General features: G+C 40.5%; 1 long non-coding RNA gene across 1 annotated transcript in view; it reads left to right on the forward strand.

Moving 5' to 3' along the window:
- Positions 1 to 8,286, forward strand: part of LOC139637644 (uncharacterized) — a 38,098-nt gene extending 29,812 nt beyond the window's left edge. The window contains exon 4 of the long non-coding RNA XR_011694649.1: positions 5,051 to 8,286. This is a non-coding gene — a long non-coding RNA (uncharacterized lncRNA). The remainder of the gene's footprint in view (positions 1 to 5,050) is intronic.
- The last annotated feature ends 4,776 nt before the right edge of the window (positions 8,287 to 13,062 follow it).

Below are 13,062 nucleotides of genomic sequence, written 5' to 3' on the forward strand. Positions count from 1 at the left end.
TGTAATAAAAAAATAAAAAAAAGAAAGAAAGCAAAATTTGCTTTTCAACTTCATCTCCCTTTATTTCTACAGTTACAATTTTTAAAATTGATTCCAAGCAAACTGGAGATGTGAACCACATCGCTGCTTGAGGAGGCGGCGGTGGAGGTTTAGGGTTGATTGAACCTTTCAGTCCTGCTGATGTATGATGGTCACTTTGTAGCAGGAGGTGATAAAATATTCATTTCAGAAACAGTATATCAGTAAACTTCAACCTCATGGGATAACAACAGAGTCTAACACTGGTGGGCGGAGCCTACAGCCATTGACTAAAGGTCCCATATTTTACACTATTCGGGTTTTATTTGAAATGTTGATAAAATATCCATAAGAAGATATACTGACTGACTGTTCTGAGTGATCCAATGAAAATATAGCAGATTTCATGTAAACACTCAGAGAAACCAAATCCTGCAAGTTGGATGGTGGGTCCAGGTGGGCGGGGCTTGGAGCATGGCTGACCTAGAACTGCTTTATAATAAAAAAATTAAAAAAAAGGACAACTACATTTTTACAATATGGGACCTTTAATGTCACAGACACAAGAGTTCAGTACAAGTCAGTTGAAGTTGCTTAGAGGTTGGTTTAGATTTAGAAATTAGAAAACATGTTGCCAGGTATAACTCCTCCGACCCTGCTCATCATTCCCATAAACCACCATGAGCTGCAAAGGAAAACCCAGAGGGGTGGATTGTGGTTTTAAAGCCCCACCGACCAGAATATTTCACACATCACATGTTGTAGATAAATTAATTGCAGTACAATGTGGTAGACCGTCAATGCACATCAGTGTTACTTTGCGTAGATTGTGTTGCGACTAAGTAGTCATGAGTTTTATGATGCGGCCGACCAATAACAAATACAATCCAGTCATACCCAGAAAAAAAATCATGTCCGCTTTGAATCCATTTTACTCACTAATTCCATCAATCAGGATTTTAGCGATCATATACCAGACTTAAAGTGAACCACTCCCAGATTCAGACTAAACTGCAACGTGAAATTTCAACCTTGTCTCCAGGAATAACATTTATATACAACTAATCTGCAGCAGCAAATATATTTTGTAGTAAATGTAATTGTAACTAAATTATGTTAATTTACATTCATAGCAAGTTGCAAATTTGTTGATAATGAACATGGATGTATTAGCCTGTCACAGTGCTCAGTTATGGTTCAGGAAAGATCCTGGTCTGGTCTATGTCTCGATTGTTGGGTGTTGCAGGCTTCAAGCTCAGAGTCATTAAGCAGCAGGTTGTTACTGAGAATCTGCTGCTACAACACTGTCTGACAGACAGCCAAAAACTACTTAGTTCAAGCACAGAGTTTTGGCAACGCAGAGAGCTACACACAGGAAGAAGCTCATTTCAACATCTCAGTGCTGCCTGTGCTGCTTTTTGAACGCCACTGTTTTGTTTACTAGATTCAGTTCGGCTACAGTGAGGCAGAGAAAGCAGAGTGTTTTAAAACCTTAATTAACCAGGGCGGTCTCTTGACATTGAAAACTCTTTTAATAAAGTTGCTGCACAATGTTATTTTATGCTAATGAACACAGAGCCAGATTTAAGTCCTGCCGGTGACCCCTGGAGGCTGCAGTGTTCAATACAGCCACAGTATGAGCTATTTGTAAAGGTCATGGGGTTGTTAAACTTTCACCACCCACCCCTCCACCCACTGAACACTCCTCTTAAAGTATACATCTGAAATCTTAAAACTATGGTGTTGCCTTCCTTTCAATCGGCATGAAAAATGGACTTTACTTTTATTATTTAGCACTTTTCAAGTCTTATCAGCCACTCAGAGCACTTCACCCATTCAGTGATACATCAGGGGCAATTTGGGGTTCAGTATCTTGCCCAAGGAGACATGTACACTAGAGAGCCAGGGATCAAACCACCAACCTTTCTGTTAGTGGACCCCCCGGACAAATCCTCAAAAACTCTTTACATAATGATGAAAACAATAAAAAATAGACCATTCATTTTCAGTTAGGTTGGGGTGTTCCAGGAGATGAACTGTTTCAGGGACATCCCGTATAACCACAACATCCTGACATCCCACTTCAGATCTGGCTGTGGATCATCATGCCTCCATTGGTTATTGATCATATGTCGAAATGGAAATGTAGAAGTTAGTGTTGAAGGTGTTTGTTGACAGTGACACAATGTTGTGTCTCCAAAGTCCTGAACTTACTGTGGGGTTATCTTCACTGGTCTTAGACTTTAGATGTGATCCAAAACAGACTTTTAGAAACCCTAGCTGAACCCAATGTGGAATAATTCATTAAAAAAAAAAAAAAACCTGATCCAAAAGGTTTTCCAGGGTAGTCCTGATCTAAGGGTACATGCAGTTTAAGACCCAATCCAAACGCAGTCTTGAGATCCCTTCCCAGGCGGTTTAACCTCCATTCACACCTCGACCTATGTGATCCTAACGACTCACATGATGGCAGGGTGGGTCAATGACTCTCAGGACCAACTCCAAGTTGACAACCCCACTAGAGGTTAAATACCTGGGACTCCCCCGTCAGCTTTTAGAAGTAAAGAAGCCTTTCGGATGAGAGGTGAAATGTCTTCAAGGAACCTAAAAGAAATCCAGTTGCCTTCAACTCTAGTACTTAAGAGATCCAATCCAAAATATGGCCGACCGGACCTGGATAGAGACAGAGTACTTCAGAAGGTCAGTTGTACAGTCTGATTCTGTGCTAACAACACTGGGCCCACATATTCAAAGACCACCAATTTCGGAAGTCCAGTTGGTCCCGAACAGCGGCTGGCAGTATGTCTAAGACCAGGAGACACACACAGACACACAAATACACACATCTATAGTTTAATAGGCAATTTGAATTGTGCCAACGTACATGTGAGGTGATTTGAAGGTTCAGGGCAGCTTCAAAACGCTGCAACATATAAGATCTTAGTCAATGGCTGAGCTGCCTTGTTGCCTCGTTCGTGCACGCAAATTATTTACACCTTGAAATTCGTTTACTGATCCGCCAGCTTCTCAGATGACATTTTGGATGATGACGTTTGCAGTTTGAGGTATGGTGGCTCTGGGTGGTCAAACAACAATCTAAACGCAAATCAAACCTATTTTGAAAACTTAAATGATGGACAAAAGTTTTAGAGTCAGCGTGTAAGAAAAGTTTCAGGTTCATGATAGACGCCAAATTGTTCGAAAAATGAGGAACTTTTTTCCTTTGGAGATGCAAGGAAACGGTTTCAGATGGCGTCTGTCTGATCTGGACCTGAAGTCTGAAAATTGTCAATACAATATAATGGATTCAGATATAGCTTTAAAAGTGTGTATGTGTGTGTGTATATGTGTGTGTGTGTTTGTGTGTGTGTTGGCAGCAGGTCTGACTGGTCTCTGGAGTGTGTCTGTAAATGGGACAATTACCGTGGCCTGGTACTGCACCACTGGAATCACATAACACAAGAATTGAGCATATCAAAGACTGTGTGTGTGTGTGTGTGTGTGTGTGTGTGTGTGTGTGTGTGTGTGTGTGTGTGTGTACCTACATGTGTATGGGTATGAGCATGTGTGTTTGCCAAAATGGTGTGTGACTGTTTCTTTCTCTTTTATTGTATTTCTTGGCAGACTGTGTGTGTGTTTTGGCAAAAGATGCATGACTCTGTGTGTGTGTGTGTGTGTGTAAGACAGAGACCAGATGGGGGATTAGTCCATCAGCTGTTTATTCTGCCGACTCCTCAGTTTTCATAATGACTAGACCTGAAGCGCACACACACACGCACGCACACACGCACATGCGCACACACACACACACACACGCACACACAGCTGTCTCTCCTCACAGTATACACTCGATAAACTTGTGTTTCCCTTCACGGTTTTTGACTTGTCGCCTCCCAAAATAAAATGTCTGGATCTATTTTAACCGAAGCGCGGCTCTTTAATCAGGGCAAGAACAGAACCATTAAACAGCACAACAATCTGCTGTCCGTTGTTCAAACAGCAGCCTCGTTTCCTCTCCCCACAGCGTCTGACGATCAGTCGCCTCGCGCTCGCAGCAGCTAAAGGTTTTTAGATTTCTAAATCAAGCTCGACTTCAAAGAAACTTTCTTCTAAAATAAGACAAAGTGAACCAGCACTTGGGTGTTCAGGCTCTGTGGACTGAAATTTCTCTTTTTTAAATTTTTCCCCCCTTCCCCCGTCTATATTTGAAGTCCTTCTGTCTGATGCATGTCCTGTGTGGGAGTCATCAGTGTATCATTGCTTCAATATCCATATTCCTTATATATATTTTGTTTTATTATCTACAGTGTTGGAAGAAGTATCCAGGTCCTAAACTTCAAATGTCACATTACCAAAGTCCTGCATTCAAATCATACTTCAGCAAAATCTACATAAAGCATCAAAACTAAAAGTCCTGGTTCTGCAGTAAAACGTCTGATTCTGTCCGACAATATTTGATTAATACTGACTACTACTACTGCTATAAGCATTAATGCTTATTCTCCAGCTGGAGCTGGTTTTAAACTACTTTAGATACAGTGGTTTTAGCGGAGGTCAATATCCCGTATAAGCACCAGAGAATAAATGTGAGGAGCTGTGAGATGCTACATGGGGATGCGTCAGTCTGTTGTTTTTGTTTCTGTGTCAGTGGGGAACCAGATAACATGGAGCTAATATTTTCCATTTTGGACTTTTCCATCTGTCAGCAGCAGATGTTTGAACGATCTAGTGAAAAGGACCCAAATTTAGGTTTATAACTACTTTCTTATGAACTATAAATGACCCGATGACGCATTGTAGATCCAAACCCAGAAACACGGAACATTTAAAAACATTTCCTGTTCATTAAATGACAAACTTAGAGGCTTATGCAGCCTTGTGGAGGTTCCTCTAGTTAAGGATTTGTGTCCATGAAGAATTTCTATTTAAGGTGGTGTCTTCCTGAGGAATAGCTTGAGGATATTAGGAGCTTGAAAGTGTCAAGAGACTTAGATGTGACACCTTCATTTTTATTTCTCTCTCTGTCTGACAGGGTGAAGACCCCTAGTTGAAAATGTAACTGAATATTTGAAGTGTAAAAAGCAACTAATGACCTCCTGCAGTCGTTCAGACTTCATGATTTACGAAGATGAACGGGGAAGACAGCACAGAGACAGCTGGATCGACGAGGGAGAAAGAAAAGAAGAAAAGGACAGAAGAAGGAGTCTGAGGGAGAAGATGGAAGTTTAAGGTGAGACGAGAAGCAGTTAGTGTGGAAGAGATTCAAAGAAAAAAGATGGAGGACTGAAGGTTGTTTTTTATTTGCGATCGAAGAGTTTAGACTAAATAAAACAGTCCACACAAAAAGAGTGGGAGAACAGAAAGGCGGTAGGCAGATGGGTGGATGAAACACCAACAGAAAGACAAAACTCCAGGAACAAAGAGGAAAGAGCGAAAGAGGGGAGAGCAAAGCGAGCGCGAGGCAGAGCGGAAGAAGGGCTGCAGCAGAAGGTGTCGGTAAACAGACAGTTTGAAGCAGGTTAATGAGCCGACATGAAACAGAATAACAGAGCGAGGACAGTAATTAACACCCGTACAGGCTGACCCGAGAGCTGCAGGTAGAGCCGCAACACCTCAATTACATCACACACACAGACATGGAGTCAGATTATTTTAAAATTCAATTTAGAGATTCAGAGTTCACTTCATTATGGTCCTCATAATGATGAGAACCCAGCTGCTCAGGTTTTAGGTCCTGTTGATGTTTACTGTGAGTTTTTTTGTTTTGTAATGTTTTATTGAAACAGCTGCTGATTTGTGGAAGTTTCCTAAAACCACAAAGAGACTCTAACAGAAAAAACAAACCGTGTGCAGCTCCCACACTCCACTGCTTGAAGTTACAGTTTAAATCATGGGTACTCATTTAAAATTCAAACAGGTCCAGTTAGACAGAATTTCCTGAAGCAAAGGTTGGTCGTTGGGAGGGAGGGTCCCCATTAATTCATACCTTCTCTATATAAAAATCTAATAACTACATGTTCTTTTTGCATTTCAAGGAAAATAATGGCTGAAACAACTAGTGACTTCATAACATAGAGCTTTTGAAAAAAAAAAGTGAAGTGCTTATTTTTACAATATAAAAGTGTAGCTTGATTTTCCGTTTCCAGCAGTCTCAACCATTTTCAGAACATAAAAAATCTCAACACATCTTAACAATTGAACATCTTAAACACCCCCTTTTCTTTCTTTCCCTCTTCTACCCCACTTATTTGTCGTCATCTCTCATGATGCGTGTACCTCTCTGACTTGAGTCACAATGATGTGACCCAAAGCTGTGCCGGTTAAAATAGAAATGCTTCTTCAAAATGTAATAATTCAATTAGTAATTTATGGGTTATAGTTCCAGGTCAGGACAGGACGGCGTCTGGGTCCAGATCTGGTCCACGGTCTGCCTGTTAATGATGTCTGGTTGAAATGACATAATGTAAAGGCAGCATTAGTTCAGAATTTGCCAGAGAGAAGTGTGCTTAACTTACCGGTATTAGGTTTTAAATAAGTTGGTCTTTTGTCCAAATGTCTTGCAACTTGCCTTATACTTATCTAAGAGCAAAGTTAAGACTGGCCCAACACTGCGAACCAGTGTAAAATGAATTATTGGTTCCATCAAAGAAATTCTCTGGTACATAACCCACTGTTGTTTTTTCAGAAACATGATGACACACACTAATGAGCTTTAGAGATGCTGTTAGGTGGGTTTAGTTTCCTTCAAACATAGCTTGGCTAGCTAGTTCTGCCAGGCTCCAGTCTTTATGCTAAGCTAAGCTAACTGGCTGCTGACTGTAGCTTCTTATTTAGTGTAGAGATTTAAATGTGCCTTTACAAGAGTTTCAGTATTGATGACCTAATCAGTTCAGTCATTTTTTTACAGTGTAAATTTGTAGAGCTGATGAATGGTTTAGAAGATTTTAATTAATCAAACAAAGGACAAATGTTTGTAATTTAGGATTAAAAGTATCTTTAGCAGCTCAGCTCTTTGTCTTTCCCTTTATGTCCCTGATCACTGCAGGGTCACAGGAATATGTATGCCCTCCATCTATCACTGTCAGGGTGCTGTGACCTCTCACCTTTGACCCTTTTGTTACAGCTTTTTGCTTTGTCTGTGTTTTTGGGAATGAGATGATATTGAATAAAAGTGAAAACTAAATGAGTAAGAATTGTATTATTTTATTTAGACTTTTTCACATATTGGTTTCTCAAATAAAGCAAAAGAAAAGGAAAAAAGCAACAACAAACACCTGAACCAACTATAGGTGATGATACCAAAACCCAGTGTTTTATGGGAACACGAAGCAGAGTGCAATGAAATGATTCAAAGGCAAACTGCAATGTTCATATTCAGCATTATTTTTTTGTTTGTTTTTAATTGGTGTATGAAGTGCAGAGAAGTAGAGCACAGACAAAACACACTTAAACATCCACATTTGATGTTCATATTCCTTCTGTAGAGAAGATCACACTTTCACTGTCATTGTTGATGTTTAAAGTTATAATTGCTACAAAAAGCATTATATCAAACTTAATTTCTGGTATTTTTTATGGTAATGTTTCAGCAGTGCCCTCTCAGTTTTGTAGCTGCCTCTATTTATATCAGTTTTTTGTCACTGGTGGAGTTCAGAGGGATTCAAAATGCACAGGAAATTCACAAGAAAAGAAGCATGTATCTGATTTGATCCGGAGAACAACAGCTGGTGAATGTTACATAAGCCAGAAGATATAAGTTCAGCTTAACATCTTGAATGCTATTGTTGACTGTCTTCTTTTTAAAAAAGTGAGGCAATGACTACTTTAAGCCCGCAGTAAACTTTAAACAGATATACATTTTGTCTCAGAGCATGTTTGCTGCTTCAGGTGGTTGATACAAGTCATTTCCAACATATTTATAACAAAAACTGTTTAATTAAAACTCACCTGCTGTTACCACCAGTAACCACAGGTGTTGCCAAATATAACCAGGACTAAAAGCTTAAAGATTAAAAGCTGCACTAATAAATTTTTCTATAATAAAAGATAAAATGACCACGTTACATGAAAGAGGTCATTTCTAGTGACGAATCCAGAGAATTATCACCCAACTGTGTGGTTACCCTCAGCTATATGGGGCGTTTTAGCTTCTTTCAGCTCATTGTTTTGGTTTTCCAGCCCGCAACTTAAATTTTTTGGTTCACTCTCACCACGTATATCAGTATTGCTCCAGCAAGCAACTGTTTTCAATGAAAAAGCTCCAATAAACCCATTGGGTACTCACTGCCCAGCACTAAACAGCAGACAGTTATAAGACAACAGGATACAATTTTCCACAAGACACAACTACTTGCTTTTATAACATCCAGCCATCCATTTTTTCCCACTTACCCATGGATGGGTCACGGTGGCAGCAGGTCAAGCAAAGTAGTCCAGACATTTAAGATCTTCCTTGGAGGATCCCAAAGCGTTCCCAGGCCAGATCAGATATATAATCTCTCTAGCATGTCCTGGGTCTACCCCAAAGCCTCTTACCAGTTGAATGTTCCTGGGAGACCTCCAGCAGCTCTACTCCTGGCTCTCTCTGGATGTCAGAGCTCCTTACTCTATCTCTAACACTGAACTCAGACACCCAGTGGAGGAAACTCATTTCAGCTACTTGTACCCGCAAATACAGGCAACTGGTCACTTCCTAAAGCTCATGACCATAGGTAAGGGTTGGGAAGAAGATCGACTGGTAAATCAAGAGCTTTGCCTTCTGGCTCAGCTCTTGTTCATATTTAATGTTTTATTAAACCATTTACTGCATTTTTTCTATAAAACATAAGTCAGATGTGTCCCTTTGTGTCAAATGTGAAAAGACAAATGTCTTGAGGAAACTTAACTCATCGTGATTGACAGCCCACATTCAAACATATGAAGACTTGTACGTCTTTGAGGTGTCAAGTTCTTCCGACAGTTAGTACTCCCATATGACCTGAACTGTCAGCTGTCAATGCTGGCAGCACGGTCCTCTCCCCTTTGTTATTGTGCCTCTCACATTTTTATGTCTGAACCTTCCCTTTTTGATTTCTACTGTGTGTGTTTGATCCATTCTTCTATCAATGGTCAGATCCATCAAGTACAAGTTCATTTTGCTCGTGTAGGTCACCTGTATCTATGGACAAAGCTGAACCACTCGTGGCAAACTTGTGTTAAGTCTTTCATGTGTACTTTGTTGCTTGTCTTATATGTTGTTTTTTTTAAATTAGATTTTATAGACGTACTACAGGAGGCTCTGGATGACAAAATCTCATCAGGCTGAAATATCTCAGCAACTATTGGATGGATTGGCAAGAAATGATGTACAGACATTCAAGGTTCCCAGAGGACAAATCCCAATGACTTTAGTAATCCCTTGACCTTTCCTTTAGTGCCACCTAACTTTATTAGGAACACCACACTAACACTGGGTAGTTCTTCAGTTCTTCATATCATGGATTCTACAAGTAGTTGGAAACTTTCCTCTGAGACTCGGCTCCATGTTGACATGACTGCATCTCATCATTTCTGCAAACTTGTCAGTTGCACATTCCAGCTGCCAATCTCCTGTTCTACCACATCCCAAAGGTTCTACTTGATCCAGGTCTGGAGACTGGGGAGGCCACTGAAATTCACTGAACTCACTGTCATGCTGATGAAACCAGTTTTAGACGACTTTAGCTTTGTGATATAGAGCATTATCCTGCAGGAAGTAGCCATTAGAAGATGGTGAACCATGGCCATGAGGGGATGAACATGGTCAGCAATAATACGCAGATTGACTATGGCATTCAGACCATTATTGATTGGTATTAAGGCACAAAACAGTCAAGAAAACATCCCCCACACCATTACACCACCACTAGAAGCCTGGACTGTTGACACATAGCAGGTCAGGTCCATGAATTCAAACTCTGATTCTAGCATCTGCTGCCTCAGAAACAGATCCATCAGACCAGGTCTTCAACTGTCCAGTGTTAGTGAGCCAGGTTTCTGTTCTTGGTGACAGGAAATGGAACCTGATGTGGTCTTTGCTGTTGTTGTCCATCCACCTCAAGGTTGGACGTGTTGCTCACTTTGAAGCTTTTCCGCTCACCACAGTTATAAAGAGTGGTTATCAGAGTGACCGTAGCCTTTCTGTTAGCTCCAGCTAGTCTGTCCATTCTCCTCTGACCTCTCTCATCAACAAGCTGTTTCCTCCACAGAGCTTCTGCTCACTGGATGGTTTTGTTGTTGGCTCCCTTCCAACCACACCATGAATCTTCATGCTATTCCATTAGAGTTTTACCTTTAGAAGAACTACATCCCTCAGCATACTCGGTGTGGAGGTTGAGCAAAGGGATAGATTCAAATATTCAAATAGATTAAGTGGCCAGAGAATCTGTTCATGCTTTCAGTGATTTTTGTCTCTGTCGTGAAAAAACAAACTGAACCCGACTCTGGTTCTTTTTCTCTTTGATTCTGTTCGTTCTCCTCCACCTACAGATGAAAGCCGTGCTCTCTGGCTAAAAGGAATAAAAGCTTATGAAATAAAGATGTGGAATGTTCAGGTTGTGGGAACTTAGCAGTGCGTTATTAGTTGACTTGTCGCAAATTATTAATCACATTATTGGATAATTTATTGATGTGCCGGCCAGGTGAGGCAGAGTGAGGGAGGGAGGTAGGGCTCCTTCGTGCTCCTGTTTTTGTTAATCATACAAAAGACCAACAGGGACGTGGTCAGAAGTTACTTCTTCTGTGATCATTAAAAGCTGCTAAACATTTTTGTTGCGATCACTAAAGATTAAACCAGTTTTCTGATGATTAAGAAGTAACATAAATGCTGTACTTAGGTACAGCACTTAGCCAAATGCTAACATTACAATTATGTGGTTGTTTTATGTCTCTTTGTGTTTTTTTTTTTTTTTTTTTGCATTTCTCCACAGTTGAGTTGCATTTCTTTGCAGTCACTTTGTGTTCCTTTGCAGTCATGTTGTGTCTCTTTGCGGTTGTTTTGTGTCTCTTTGTAATTGTTTTGTGTTTCTGTGCAGCTATTTTGCCTCTCTTTACAGTTATTTGAATTGCTGCCCATACACTTGAAACTGAGGCTCTGACCCAGGGGCCCCCTGATCCCTTGGGTCCCTGGGTCTGTGCCCAGTGGGCCCTTTCAGATTCACAGCAGACTGAACCCTTAACGATTCTGGCGAATCACTGTTGTTCTCAGCCTCCCTCTGACCTGGAATTGTTCCCAGCGGCTCATTGTTGATCCGTTGGGGACAAGGTGAACCGTGTGTCGCTGTGGAAATGTTCCTTTAACATGTAGAGGGCTTCGCGTGGGCTGAGGCACGCAGGGACACACGGCTGATTAAGCTTCCTGAGTGTGCAGCGCTGCTCTCTCTGGGCTCCGTCCATTAGGCTCTGAGGAGTTAAATCAGGCGTATACGCCCGCTCCTCTGCTCACCTCGCATTAAAACAACACTGGACACCAACAGACCTCATGAATATGCAAAGCTGTGCAAAGCTGCTCTGTGTATTGTTCAAAGTAAATGAGATGTCATCTGGGTTTTTTTTAACTGTGAAGATGAGAGAAAACCACACTGGAGACCAGTAATGACTCATGTGTTAGTCACTGCAGATATGATGAAGTGAACTGAGGTTTTTCTCTCTCCGTGTTTCCGTTTGGTGTTTCCTATTAATTTGGTGTCTGTCAATATCAAAGAAACAGTGATCAGCTAGTTGGAGCAGCCAGCGATTGACACTCTCTCACAACACAGACCTGAGCGCTGTTCAAAAAGGGAAAGGTGGGATTTACTGTTTGACACCCGCGTGTGTTACATGCTGTTTTAATACGGTGTGAAGCTCCATGTTCAAAAAACTGTGGAGTATAATGAAGATTAAAGATACCTGTGAAAACGGTGCAGCATCTAGTAACAAGGCAGCTTCACTGGGTAGAGAGGCAACTTTTAGAGGTGTATACATCAACTGTAAATAACCCAGTACAAGAGCTGAGGATACACACCATCGATACACAACCGCAGACCTGACCCAGACTCACAAAAAATCTGGTCATTAGTATAAAGTTTCAGATTCTGTTATCAGATGTTTTTGTACATTTCCCCACAGTGTGAAAAAATGATATAAACATCAAATTAAAACCCAGAATCTAAAGACAGGTCTTTAATTTCTTTTTTTTCAACATAAAGCGAGTTTTCTGTTGCAGGATCCAAATGTGACTGTTTCACAGTTTAGGCACATGAAAACAGAAATCACCCTCACCAGATTCCAAAATAAAAGCAGCAGAGAATCTGAGGCTTCTTGTTCAAACACAAAAATGGAAGACAGTTGTGTTTTAAAATATACATTTAAAACAGATAAAATCAAATTCAGTCTCAAGAACTCAGGAACCAATAATGACAAAGGTAAGGCAAATTTATTTGTAAGGCACATTATCATACACAGAAGTCATTCACTGTGCTTAACAGAAAATAAAAGAAGCATAAAAATAGAGGTAAAAAGAAAACAGTATAAAAACAGATTATAAAACAGATAATATCTAATTAAAGTGCAAGATTAAAAGATTAAATGAAAGCAGTGGAGAACAGAGATGAAAAGTGAAAACATGTTTTTAGAAAGTTTTTCAAATTCATTAAGAATTACAAGAGGAGTTGTTGACTGATTTGCTAAAACAAGCTCCAGCAAAAGCATGTCAGGCTGGTTTAGATAATTAGGTTCACTTATTGAAAACTTATGTGGCTGCTCATGTTGTCTACTCACTGATCTTATGCACAACCTGCAAACGAGTGTAAAATCAACACGAAGAAGAATCTAACCTGATCCAACGTGTCAGACAAGAAGCCATTATCTGGAGTTTCTAAACAAACACGTACATTAAACCCTATTTCTCCAGTCGTCCACCACCGTCTCCTGCACTGCAGAGCTGCTTCTACCTGCAGGTTGACAAGATAAATCTGACTCACTGCAGACTGAACGAATCATCACAGCACGGCGGCACCTGGAAGGCAGAGTCATGGAGAGCCCAGAAAG

Source organism: Trachinotus anak, unplaced genomic scaffold, assembly GCF_046630095.1.
Source record: "Trachinotus anak isolate AG129_WGS33_773 ecotype Australia unplaced genomic scaffold, CSIRO_AGI_Tana_v1 ptg000020l, whole genome shotgun sequence".
Taxonomy (NCBI): Eukaryota; Metazoa; Chordata; class Actinopteri; order Carangiformes; family Carangidae; genus Trachinotus; species Trachinotus anak.